Below are 13,844 nucleotides of genomic sequence, written 5' to 3' on the forward strand. Positions count from 1 at the left end.
GTATATAAGATCATGCCTCGCCGTTTAAGTTGATATGATATTTTGCGCTTATAGGTGTCGTCCGTGTCTGTGCGAACTGCGCTATATCTGGTTATACAGGCCAACTGCAACCAAATTTTGGATAACGTAGCAAGCTTAAACTCAGATGGTGTAGATACAGAACAGCCTCCGTGCAAAATTTTGAGCTTGGAGAACAAGTGGATGTCTAACCAAAGGCTCGCAACAGTAGGCGTACTTGATCCAAAACTGAAATTAAAAAGAAAAAAGAAAAAACGCTGCCAAAACCGCTCGCCGGAAGTGACGTGAGGGTCATGACTCGGGTCGCGTGACTCCTGGGCATGACCTCCGAGATCGGTTACTGCGCACGGGTGCCTGTGGCGCGCTAAAAAAATCACGGAGGCGACGTGCTGGGACTTACGACATAGCCGCTGATCCCCAGGCGCACGCATCGTCTGCTTCGGCGCTATTAAATGTCTAAGAATATCAGACAATTACCAGCCCTGTAGCTCTTGCCAAGATTTCTTCAGTAGTTTATCATCATCATCATCGTCATCATCAGCCTATATTTATGTCCACTGGAGGACGAAGGCCTCTCCCTGCGATCTCCAATTACTCCTGTCTAGCGCTAGCTGATTCCAACTTGTGCCTGCAGATTTCCTAACCTCATCACCCCACCTATAGTTTTCTGCCATCCTCGACTGCGCTTCCCTTCTCTTCGCATACATTCTCTAACTCTAATGGTCCACCGGTTATCCACCTTACGCATTACATGGCGTCCTCAGTTTCATTTCTTTCTCTTCATGTCAATTAGAATATCGGCTTTCCCCGTTTGCTCTCTGAGCCACTCCGCACTCATCCTGTTTCTTAAAGTTAAGCCTAACATTTGTCGTTCCATCGCTCTTTGTGCGGTCCTTAACTTGTTCTCGAGATTCTTTGTTAACCTCCAAGTTTCTGCCCCATAAGTTAGCGTTGGTAGAATGCAATGATTGTACACTTTTCTTTTCAACGACAGTGGTAAACTCCAAGTCAGGATTTGGCAATGCCTGCCGTATGCACTCCAACCCAATTTTATTCTTCTGTAAATTTCTTTCTCATGATCAGGGTCCCCTGTGAGTAATTGACCTAGATAAACGTACTCCATTACAGACTCTAGAGGTTGACTGGCGATCCTGAATCCATGTTCCCTTGTTAGGTTGCTTAACATTATCTTTGTCTTCTGCATATTAATTTTAAACCCCACTCTTACACTTTCTCGGTTAAGGTCCTCAATCATTTGCTGTAATTCGTCCCCATTGTTGCTGAATAGGACAATGTCATCTGCAAACCGAAGGTTGCTGAGATATTCGCCGTTGATCCTCACTCCTAAGCCTTCCCAGTCTAAGAGCTTGAATACTTCTAAGCATGCAGTGAATAGCATTGGAGAGATTGTGTCTCCTTGCCTGACCCCTTTCTTGATAGGTCACTTTATACTTTCCTTGTTGAGAGCCAAGGTAGCTGTGGAATCCTTGTAGTGTATGCTACTGAGTCATTACTAACTTAGCCAAAGTGACATGTTGGTTTAGTTGGCCTTTAAGCCTCCGTGCCACAATAATGTCCACTCTAATTGCACGAAATTAAGACACACGCGCAGTGTCAGTGCAGCATCCGTTTTCCGGCCAAAACCGCAATCGGTCACAACGGAAATGACTCAGCAGCGTCGCCATATGGCCACCCTTGAATCCGCAAACGCACGGCTGCGCGGGAAGACAGCGTGTGCCGGTCTCGAACGTGTTATTTGACCATTCGTGTCACTTGGGGCGTTGTTTAGATTGCCAACGCCTCGCGGCGGAAAATGAGCCGCCAATTGCTAACCGTTTTCTTTCGCAGGTAATCACCATTCGCACGCCGAACAACTGAAATCTGGCCGCGTATATTTCCTGCATATGGGCTCTGTAAATAGCAGTGCGCGTCGCAAAGCCGCGTACGTTTTATGTGTGCCTTCGAGGCATCCAAGACGTATTGCGGAAAACACGAAATACCAAATTTTCGTTGTTACGTCGCAAACTGCGACACTGAAAATGTGTTCTCAATGCGAAAGAAAAACTTTTTTTTATTGTAGTGGCTTTTTTTTTTTTAAGCAGCTGTTTCTTCTTCCATGTTTAATTCCTTACACCTGCTACATTTGTGAAGTTTACGGTAAACGTAATGCCACGTTATAGTGACGGAGGAAGAAAAAGTCATTCGCACAACTGCGAGTCACGAAACTAACTCTTTATTGGGCTAACTTGTGCTCACAAAACAACTAAAACTCAAGCACAACAAAGGCGCCGAGCATAGTCGGCGATCGTCGAAATCTGATGTGCGGGTCGAGCGCGCCGGCTTTTATACAACACTCGTCGAAGGTGCCAGAGTAATTGGTCGTGCCTGCGTGCCTTGCACAAAGTACTACACAATTCGTATCGCGCATAGAGTCTGATTGCACAAGGTTCGGTGACAAGAGACAGCGGATAGAACCAGCGGTAACATTCGAGAAACTTCCGATCCAGAAACGCGCGTCTTGCGCTAAGCGATAACATCGGAACGGAGATTGGCTCGGGATAAAACGGTCACCGAAAACATAAACAATTTATACGTGTGTCAACTCAATTTTTTTCCCTAGAAGCGAATGCACATTGAAATAAAAAAAAATTGCACTTGCCTTTTCTCCTACTCAGCGTTCCAGAAACTTTTCGAGCTTGCATATTATAGAGCCTTTTTGATGGCTATTGTACTTATACCGAGTTACTTAGCAACCCTTTACTCTTTACAATTTATGTGCATATTTATGTTGTTACCTAGTTCATATTACTTATTGAGAAGTCTGCCGTCTGGTATGTGAAGCTTATTTATAGGGTCGTTTATTCTGTATATTATTATTATCTGAAGTATTTGATTATTCGCTTCCCTCTCACCTATGTCATAAACGAAAATACATATAACCTTCACACTACAGCAAACGGCAGACTTCTCACCAAGTAATTACAACTAGGCAATAATATAAGCATGCACATAACCATGCAATATACAAGCGCAATGAGTACACTGTCACTAGCTAACTTGGTATAAATATAATAGCCATAAGAAAGGCCGTATTTGTGCTCGTATGAAAATAATTATTAAAACATTGCTCAATGCTGCGCAGTAAAAGAAAGCAAGAGGTCTAGGTAAATAAATGAAAGAAGAAGAGACATAAGCCTTCCTGTTTTCTATAAGTTGCACTTTCTTTTTATGGCTCGGTTCAATACTTAGATAGAAATGCCTCTTCTTTCTTCATTTTCATTCATAAATTTATCCCGTACCTCATTGCATGGTAGCAAACCGAACGTGCATCTGAATAATCCTCTTACCTTTCCTTTTTTGTCAATCTCTATCACATTCTTTCACGCCTCTGATATCAGCAACCTCCCCCCCCCCCCCCTTAGATTGATTGATGAATGTCTGATTTATAATGGATTGGAAATGCTTGCAATAAGCTCAATACGTCGGCGGCGCTCAGGTTTCATCCTACAACCAGTGAGACAAAGACAAATCTGTACGGGGAAAAAACACGGGGAGGGGGAGCCGTTTTTAAACACGCAATATCGCTCGACGTCCCGGAAATAAGCGAACCTAATTGGCCGACGCATCTGTCAAAACTGTGATTGCGTTATACAGCTCATATATACCACTTTTTTTCGTTTTCCCTAGGTTGTCACCAGCTAGTACTACTTCCACACCAATCGTTCGGCACTATTTTTCTATACGCGGGCACTAGCGACACGCGTTCACCCCATGCAGTGAATGGCGTGACTCATCATAGTGTCCCGGATTAGGTCGAGCCTGTGAGGGCAGCGCCGAGGTCCGCCGGAGGCGCTTACGTGGAGATGGCCGAGTCAGGGCCCGTCATTTGCCTGTTCACATACACACGACTCGAGGAAACAGGTGGTACCGATTACGGCCTGGTTTCCAACCAGCTTACCGGCTCGATCGTGAGTAACGCGGAAATGAGTCAGGAACGGCGCGCAGGCTGCGCTGGGGCGCGGCACTCGAATAGGTTGGTGCGCCGTACGCCCCGACGCAGAGCGCAGCCTGCTTCTTATTAAGAATGATCCGTACCTCGGCAGATCCTATCTGAGTACACGGAAGCTGAGAAATCGCTTTTCTCTGCAATAGCCGCACCGAAGTTGATGAGGTCTGTTGCAATTAAAAGAAAGAAAAAAATCTATCTAACGCCGCTTCGGTACGAAGCACGTCTTCGCGTGCGGTCGAGCAAGTGGCCATTGCCTTGGCCCTCCTGGACGAGCAAACATGCCAACATCTTCAGCGACTCCAGGGCAGCCATCTGCGCCTTCAGCGTTGGCGCCGTGTGTAAAGAAGCCTGTCGCATCCTCGACGGCAGAAGCATCGCCACCCACACGTTCTCACGTGGTTCCCTCGCTCACATGGGATCCATCATGGGAGGCCCCACAAACCTCAACGAGCTGGCCCACTCCAAGGCGCGAGGTCTCGCTTTCCGCGACCATGGAGAACTCCCCCGCCGGCCCGCAGTGGTAGAGAGCAGAGATCAACCGACAACATATAATGAAATTACGCAGCACTTTTATCTCGGCAGGAGAGACTTTCCCCTTCCTCACAAGAAGTTAAATAGAGCGCTGGCATTGACCCTCAGATTATTGCAAACAGGCTCGTATCCCAGCCCGGCTTTATTCCACACGCTTTAATCCCGACACCTGTGCCAGTAGTCCTTGCAGGTACTGCAATGACTTTGCTAGCCTAGACCATATGCTCTGGCGTTGCCCCTGGTTGCGAGGCACGGAACAAACCAATGGGGACAAGTGGCTCTCCGCTATTAAGAGCCCCGATGCAGGGGCTCTTAATATGGGCTGTCCAGAGGGCCCACGATACGGCGGTCGGGCATGGCCTGACTGTCCCAACGTGGGAACGTCCCGCAGCACGCTGAGTTGCGTACCTCAGGATTTCATTAAAGTTTTGCATCCATACATCCATCTAACAACCACGTTATTAAATTCTTCCAGCGTAATTTTTTTAATTTATTGCAAAGGTTGCTACAAGTCGCACAGTTATATAGAAAACTGAAGCATAAGGTTTGCGACTCTCTAACTAGGGACTTCGTTAAGAAAACGATACGAAGATTCTGTAAACTGCACATACGAACGAAGGCTTCTGAAACAGACATATGTGTATTATGCAACGCTCTGAAATATGATATTAATTTGGGAGTAGGACTTTTGAAGAGGGCCTTATATATGAGAGTGGCTTACATATATTTCCGCAAGGATAGGCGCGGCAAAAGGCGCCAATGGGGCATCTGGCATGGCATCGGACGTACAAACACAAAATCGCACTTGTAATTAGGCAATAACGATAGCTCTATGTAATCTGCAGAAACTAAATGAACTAGAATATCAAGGTCTACTAATACTACTGATACTGTTACTATTACTGTTTACTACTACTAATAATAATAACTCGCCATGTTGGCTAGTGGTTATGGCGTTTCGCTGCTAAGCATTAGATCACAGGTTAGATTTTGACACCAGCAGCGACACCAGCAGCGACACCAGCAGCGACACCAGCAGCGACCGCATTTCGATGGGGGCGAAATGCAAAAACTCCCGTGTGCCGAGCATTGGGCCGTTAAAGAATCCCAGTCGGTCAAAATAATCACTACGGCATGCATGCCTCATAATCAGATCGTGGTTTTGACAAGTAAAACCCTAGAATCTAGATTAAATGTTCATTTATTGTTTTTTTTTTTTGTTTTTCTAAAAATTTACTTCCATTTGTTTTGTTTGTAGGTTCTTTTTTTTTTTGCCTTAATTCCTTGATTTTCACAAATTAGTTCTCTCCAACGTTTACTTTTTTTTCTTTGAACTCTAACCTACCGATGCTCATTTTTATCTGATTTCTCTTACACATAGTTGCACTTCTTTTTATTTTATTTATTTTGTTCTTATCTACCCGCTTTTTTACCAGTCCACCGCGCACTGGGGTACGTGGCAATGCCTCCAGGGCTCCATTTATTTCTATCTCCGCCTACAAAAGTTTCCCTACAGTCACCTGTGCAATCTCAGGCAGTCAGTCGGCATTGCGGAAAATGAGGACTGTATTTATTTTACCGCGCAGTCATCCACAGAAGAGCGAGGCACCCCCGACTTACACGTGCAAGAGGTTGAGAGTGGAAATCCTGCTGTAAGGACCGAGTGGCCGGCGACTAACCGTAATTCTTCATATTTTATTTTTTATTTCGCCGAGAGATAAGGAGCCTACAGCGGTGACCATTCGTATTACTGCGTCGATAACTCGCGCAGCGACGCGGAATAAACGGACGAACTAGTTGGCGTGATCGGGCTGTGGGGATTTAGCGTGTAGGAATGGCTTACGAAAAGGAGGGCATCGCTCTACGCGCGATGCCATCTTTTAACATTACGACTGGATGGTTAAAGAAAAAAGAACATGGCGTACAAGAGCGAGAGAGCCGGATCAAAATGTTATCACTTTTCTTTCGTTTTGTTGCATATATAGCGCCGCCACCATAAAGCAGCTGTGGATACGAATATCTGTGCTCCTTCTACGTCTGACGTTTATTTTTAAAAAAAGAAGGAAAGCCTAGGAATGGGCGGAAACAGAAAGAGAGCAAAATATTGAAAAATAAAACAAAAAGTAAACAGCAAAATGGTTTCCAGCAGTAAACAAGGAATTATTACTGTTATTATTATTATTATTATTATTATTATTATTATTATTATTATTATTATTATTATTATTATTATTATTATTATTATTATTATTATTATTATTATTATTATTATTATTATTTGATTTGAAACCTATACACAGGAAAGGCAAAGCGAGCAACAAGGACACCGGAAGGGGCACAACGCCTTGACACCAGGAAGGAAGGCACGACATACTGCTGGTGTTTGTCCTTGTTTCTATTCGAAATCAGTTCTTCAATCTGCACCCCGAACTCCAAATCATTCTAAAGAGAAAGTAACGGCGACACTTAACATTCTTAAATAATCTTGTTAATCCACTCAAAAAAAGCAAAGCCCCTTTCATCAAGAAAGGTGGTTGAACGTGAAGCTTTCTCCCACGCAAAACTGAATCAAAGTCCACAGCCATCAACAAGCTGCTACATGACGTCACCAAATTTCGCTATGTGTCGTGAAGTCCCGATAATGTCGATGACGCTGCGTTCGACGTTTCGGGACAGTTATACTGCCAAGCTAAACTTTCTTATGCATCCCAACATTCATATTTGCTAAGGGGCATTTTCTTGCGTACGAGATACCTGTGGTAGAGGTTCTACAAACTGCAAAATTACACGTTAGTATATTCTTTCGAGATGGATGGTGATTGAAACGGTATGAAACGGCCACCAAATAGCTAAATAAAATAGTAATACAAAAGGGAAAGAAATGAAAAATGATAGAAAAATGTAAAGCAGTGTCTATATAAAAAGTTCTGACAATCGTAAATCAAGCAGCAGGGCATTCGTGGCTCGGATAGCGTCAACATTTTCGTCCCACGGCCCTGAAAAAAAAAACAAAAAAAAACAAGAACATTCATGGTGGAAGTCGGAAGGTCACGGTTCGTGGTGCAAAGTTGGAATTGTTTTTGTGTGTTTTCACCGTCGTTGTTGTTGATCGCGACGTTGATTTCGTTACTGTTGTCATCGTCGCAGTGCTGCGGAAGTTGCAGGTCATCTGTGGCCCCGTCGCTTCACCCCTGCCATTTCCTGCTCCCAAACGCGCCTGCTGCGCCCTTCGCTATGCTTACCCTTGACCTGAGTACACCACGTCATAACCACGCTGATCACATGTATCATCGTCAAACGAGCGTTCCTTTTCCCATTGAACGATCTCTGCTGATTATGACTCCGCAGTGAAAACGGAAAGAAACATGACAATATTACGGACATTATGTACGCTTAGGCAAACAAGCAAGGAGAGTGAGAGAGACGGGACGAAAAAACTATGTTGCGGAAAGTAAAGATTGTAAGGGGGGGGAGGAGGGCGCTAAAAATCGCGGAGCAGGTCCTCGCGGAAAGAAATGCTTTCCTCCGGGAAAACCAACTGTCTGCTTTGAGTGGCCACAGAGGCAGCGACGCTCGGCATAGAGTTGCACGCTCAGAAATAGATGATTCAGATAGGGGCCGCGCTCCGCGCGACCGCAAAATAACTAGGAGGAAGCACGCAATCTTCTTTTTATTGTCACTCCTTGCTCCCACAGGTCGCTATACGGCAACAGGAAGAGAAACCCGAGCATTTACCTCTCCGTGGGGCGGGGCGACGTCAATGACCAGGGCAGCGTGAACGCAACTACAGCTGCTGATTTACGTGTGTTCATATATATATTCTGGTGTGTGTCTGTATCTGCCACGGGACCGAACAAATACCGGAAAAAGTGCGAACGCGAGGAATCGCTCCTTTAACGGTACTCCAATCACGAGGCAAATGCAAGCGCAAGAGGGCGCACTCCTCACAAAGCTGCATGGGCGCCGCCAAGCGGTGGTAGAGGGAACTTCCGAACGAAACGTGGCCATCTTCCGTCCTCTGATAACTTCTCGATGAAAGGATAACGCCGACTCACAAGAAATAATGAAAAAAAAAAAAAGACAGAGGAGAGAACGCCTGGATGATGGTGCTACGAAGCACAAAATTGATGGTCCGCCTGGCTTCGCAGAGCAGCCGCGCGAAGGTCCACTTGATCTCAGAGCAGATTTGGGTGCGTTCTTCCTTTCCGATTCGATCGTTCGTATAGCGGGGCAAATGAGAAGTGGGCGCACACACCTGAGTGATCATGAAGCCTGGTCGCTCCGCTTCTCTGGTTTCCATTAAAGGCGTCGCCCTTTCCTTCTCTCCACACTAGATGGCAGTCGTAAGTTCAGAAGAGGCACCCTGCCGACCGCCGATGTCGTTCATTAAGTCGTTACTTGCAGGAAGCGCGTAATAAGCAATGACACACATGCGGGCACCCAGACACGTGCTTTTTCTTTTTTGCTTTTTTTTTCAGGCTCGCGGTCTAGCATTCGTATCCGCCTTGTAACCCTTTCTTCATCAATTGCGCGCGAAGATCCGCGCCGCTATACAGAAGTCGTCGTCCATTTTCAAGACACTGAAGTTATAACATTCGCGCCGTCCCGAACGCCGGCTCGAGGAGTCAGCGAAATATAGAGGGCGGAATTCCAACCGTCGTCGACGAGTGGCTGGCGCTGGAAGTTAGTTAAATACGTGTGACTAGGCGGTAAATAATTGTGCGGCGAATGGCCCAAACCCGGATGTATACGTCGTTTGTTTTAGCTTTCGCGGTATCTCGCCGCTATAATCGTGGGCTAACTAGAGCGTCGCCGTTTATGAGCCCGCCAGACGAGAAGCAAAAGAAAAAAGAAAAAGTTGAACTCAACACAAAGGAAAGGGAATCGACAAAGGAGACTGCGTAGTAAATATGAACAGAAGAATATAAAGATGCCCAACGGAGATGTTACATTGTGCGCGAATAGCTTCTGTAAGCGCGCTGTAGCTATTCACGACCACATTGCTCCCTATACAGAGGTGAGCAATGTTAATGGTTAGCACTCCTACTAGCCGCAACTTGGACCTTAGGTCTACCATCCGAAACAATGTTTAATGTCCAAAGTTGTCTGCTTTAGCTGCGTCTGCAGTGAATTCCCTTAATCTCTATTGCACATGCAGTGGGACAAAGGCTCAGACGCACTCAAAGTTCGTCGTTTCCCAGCTCGCCGTAGACCTGCACCAGATGGCGCGCCACGTCCGTCACATCCAGGAGACGAAAGCAGCCATAGCCAATTTACCGCCAAGGAGCGCCACCTCCACAAAGACGACTCGGTGTATAGAGTCGTCACACAACAAAATTATCTTCTTGTTCTTCTTCTTTGGTTCTGACTTAACTAGCCGTTCGCCCTCATGGCGACGGCTCATGGAGTCACGTAATAGGGTTTACGGCTTACGCGCGTCTCTTTAGTTTCATTTCTTGATTATTCTGTGCGATAACACATTCGAAATAATATAATTCCCTAGAATTGGGGAAATTATAGTTGTGTGAGCGGGCTATTTTCACCTATTTCGTGAAGTACGTATATAAATTGCGATATTCCATATTTAACGAAAACTGTGATTTTTTGACTCCACGCGTATTAAGAACATTGCTGTATCACGCATGACTGGTAGCGGCGCTTAAAAATCTGATTCCCGTATTGAAACGATCGATATACCGACGTGAAACTGTTGTGGGTGCAAGGGGACATTCTGTGTATGCGTCCGCGATCACATTTCCAGCTCCTATCTTTCAGGATCGCGCTAAGGCGGCTGGAGTCCAGTGAGTTTTCAGAGACGATTCTAGGACCGTGGTCAGAGCCAGTCCATCGCTGGCGCAAAAAAAAAAAAAAAAATGCAATTGGCGCCCTACTGCAGCATTAAACGGATCATCCCAAGGCATTGAGCCTTGTGAGTTAGCATCAAAAAACAGCTGAGAAAGAGTGTTAGGAGCGTGGACGCGAAGACAAAAAAAAAATAATAATAATAAGTACACTTTCTTCATAATTGGTCAAGCAGTGATGCAATATAGCTGGCGCGATATTAAGATGTGTATCGGAGTCCTTCAATACTTAAAAGTACCCTGGTTGTACTTTTCGCACTATATCGTGTGGTATCGGTTTGAGTAAACATTTGCTGGTGCGCGCGAGCAACTTCCCTTGAAGAAAAAAAAAGGAAAACTACAATCGAAACTACACCCGAAACTGGTACGAAGGGAGGCGATGTACGAACACGTGCCAGGCGCAGAGTGTAGTACTATAGCAAGAACCCTTGAAGACGAAGGCGGTGTCGACGCCAGCGCCATCCAGTATATAGAGGAGGAGAAGACTAGCGAGCTTGAGCCAATCATAGCAGCTGGCGGCGCGACCGTGCTCTAGCGGCTCACTATTTTTCGCTGGGTATGTTAACATGAACCCGAGGCGAGCAGGTAGGTAGGTAGGTAGGTAGTAAACTTCATTGGGGTCGTCGGTGTGGCTGCGAGGTAGAATATCCGACTCGAAATTTGTTGGTACAGCGTTCAAATGACTCCAAAGAGGTATAAACCAGCCTTCTTGGAATCCTCTCTGCGAATGTTTCTGTAATGTTTCATGAAAACCTCGCAAGCACTTTGGGATTCCTGCAACGGGTACCGAATATGGGAGTGAACTTATTACATATCAGCTATCGCTGTAATAGGCGCCTCAAGGTCACCGCTGCGGGCCGGCCTGTCATCGCGTGCCGCAATCGAAGAAGGAAACCGAGAGCGTTGCAAAACCTCCCTTCCGTCCTCAGATCGAACGTGGTCACGGTCGGTTAGTTTACGTATTGCATAACGAAAACAGTGACCAGACGAGCTGTCATCCAACGATTGACTACGCTGATTAGCCTGCCTGAGTACCGCAGACGCGCGCGAGCCAACCAGAAGGGGCCGGACAATCGCTGTAAGCAAACAGAAATGGAACAAGACACCGCGTAGCGCCACCCTTGCATAAACGTGCAATTTCGCGCGAGCGGCAGCTCTCGCTGGCAGAAGCAGAGAGACCCAGGTGCCCTAAGCGAGATAATTAGCTGAAGCGACGACACGTCTATCAGCTTCCGCCCTTGACACGGCGCGGAAATTATATTCCAGAAGCCACCCCGACACCTTTCTGTTTTCCTTACGCAATGTATACTGCGATACGACTGGACCCGGACTTGCTTCCTCGAATGCGTAAGTAAGTGAAGAGCGCTCGGCTGCTCCGAAAAAGATTGAGACAAAGGAAAGACGTGCACGCGTTGAGAAATGCGACACGGTTGCGGGAGCAAAATAAAAAAAAATGTTGGTGCACAAACCAAGGCCTGAGGTTTGTTTGCGTCTTTTTCTTGCTCCTCACGCTGTTGTTCTGGAGCGTGAGAAAACAGAATGGGGTTGCGGGCCGATAATTGCTGTGGGCCCATTCAAGATTACGCGCTCAAGGCGACAACGAATGCGCAGGTATTGCAAAATTAAACGCGTTAAATTGGAGCAGCTACCATGGACAGTTTGGGACAGGTCTGGGCTGTGAAGCAAGCGGTACTGGTTTTCTCTGCTTCTGGACTTGTTTTTACTTTTACTTTTGGTTTCACTTCGTTTTTGTCTTGTTTTTATCTTGGTCTGCGTGACACGCAAGTAAAGGGACACTAAAGAGGAGTATATGTCCTTATATCGGCCAGCTGTATTAATAAATTACGCCCGTCGCGATGCCACAGTTGCTATGGCAGCGCGATGATGTGCGCGAGGTCGCGGGTTTGAATCCTGGCTGCGGCGGCCGCATTGGAATGTCAGCGTAATCCGAAAACACTCGTGTAACTTTCTTAGGGAGCAAGTAAAGGACCCCACGTGGTCTAAATTCATCCGGAGCTCTCTGCAATACGGCATTCCTTATAACCCTATATGCAGACTACTAATTTTACTTATTTAAGTAGTAAATTACTCTTCTGCAATATACTAAGTTTCAATCTTGCCATCACAGGAGGCTGGATAAGCGAGAAAAGACAGAGGACGCGTGGTGACGACGCCTTCTTATATATATATTCTTCTTTCTGGGGTTTTACGTGTCAGAACCAGTTCTGATTATGAGGCACGCCGTAGTGGAGGGCTCCGGATTAATTTTGACCACCCGGGGTTCTTTAACGTGCACTATATATATATATATATATATATATATATATATATATATATATGTATACAATGTGGAAGCATTGACCTACCTGCACTGACGAACCGGATGGCAATTTAGAAACAATATAATGTTCTGGCCACTGACTTTCTTAATTAAGAACCAACCTTATGTTGCCAAATGAACTACAATATGTTGTTTAACGTAAGTCTAAGCACTGTCAACTAATTTAGCTTTGATGGTTAGTGTCCCTTTAAGTTTATAAGTATCCGCGCGGATACATATATATATATTGTCAAGGTGTTTATTGACAGGATTGAGAGGTCGAACTCGGTGCGGCAGTCAGAACCCTGCGAGCAGTCAGGACAAGCCCCGTGCGTAAAAGCGCTGGTGATGCGCCTGACCGACCGGCACTTCTTCGTCGTAGTTCATACACCGGAGATGCACCTGACTAACCGGCACTTCTTCTTCCTTACATTTTGTCCCCCAGAGAAAAAGACGCCATCCTGGCGATCTAGGCATACGGTAACATAGAGGGATCGTAGAAGGGCTTGAGCCGATCTACGTGAACCGTTTCGCGACCGCGACGGCGCTGATCAGAGGACGGTGACACAGGCTCGACGACATAATTCACGGGGGAAGTTTGTGCAATTACACGGTAAGGTCCGTGATATCTTGGGAGCAGCTTAGAAGAAAGGCCGGGAGCTACAGGTGGAACCCACAGCCAAACCAACGAATCGGAAGGGAAGCTTGGTGGAACAGAGCCACCACGACGGAGCTTCTGTTGTGTCTGATCTGCGGTGGTAAGACAACGGGCGAGTTGTCTGCATTCTTCAGCATGCTGCGCAGCTTGAGACACAGGAACACATTCCGATGAATCAGGCTGGTAGGGGAGCATGGTATCGATGGTGCAGGAAGGTTCACGGCCGTACAGTAAGAAAAACGGAGAAAAACCAGTGGTAGCTTGAGTGGCAGTATTATAGGCGAACGTGACGAACGGAAGCACAGCGTCCCAGTTGGAATGGTCGGACGCGACGTACATGGCGAGCATGTCGCCAAGGGTACGGTTGAAACGCTCCGTCAGCCCGTTCGTCTGTGGATGGTATGCGCTAGTGGTCCTGGGATGATGTGACACTCTTCAGAAGCGGAC

The sequence above is a fragment of the Dermacentor silvarum genome, chromosome 10, assembly GCF_013339745.2.
Source record: "Dermacentor silvarum isolate Dsil-2018 chromosome 10, BIME_Dsil_1.4, whole genome shotgun sequence".
NCBI lineage: Eukaryota > Metazoa > Arthropoda > Arachnida > Ixodida > Ixodidae > Dermacentor > Dermacentor silvarum.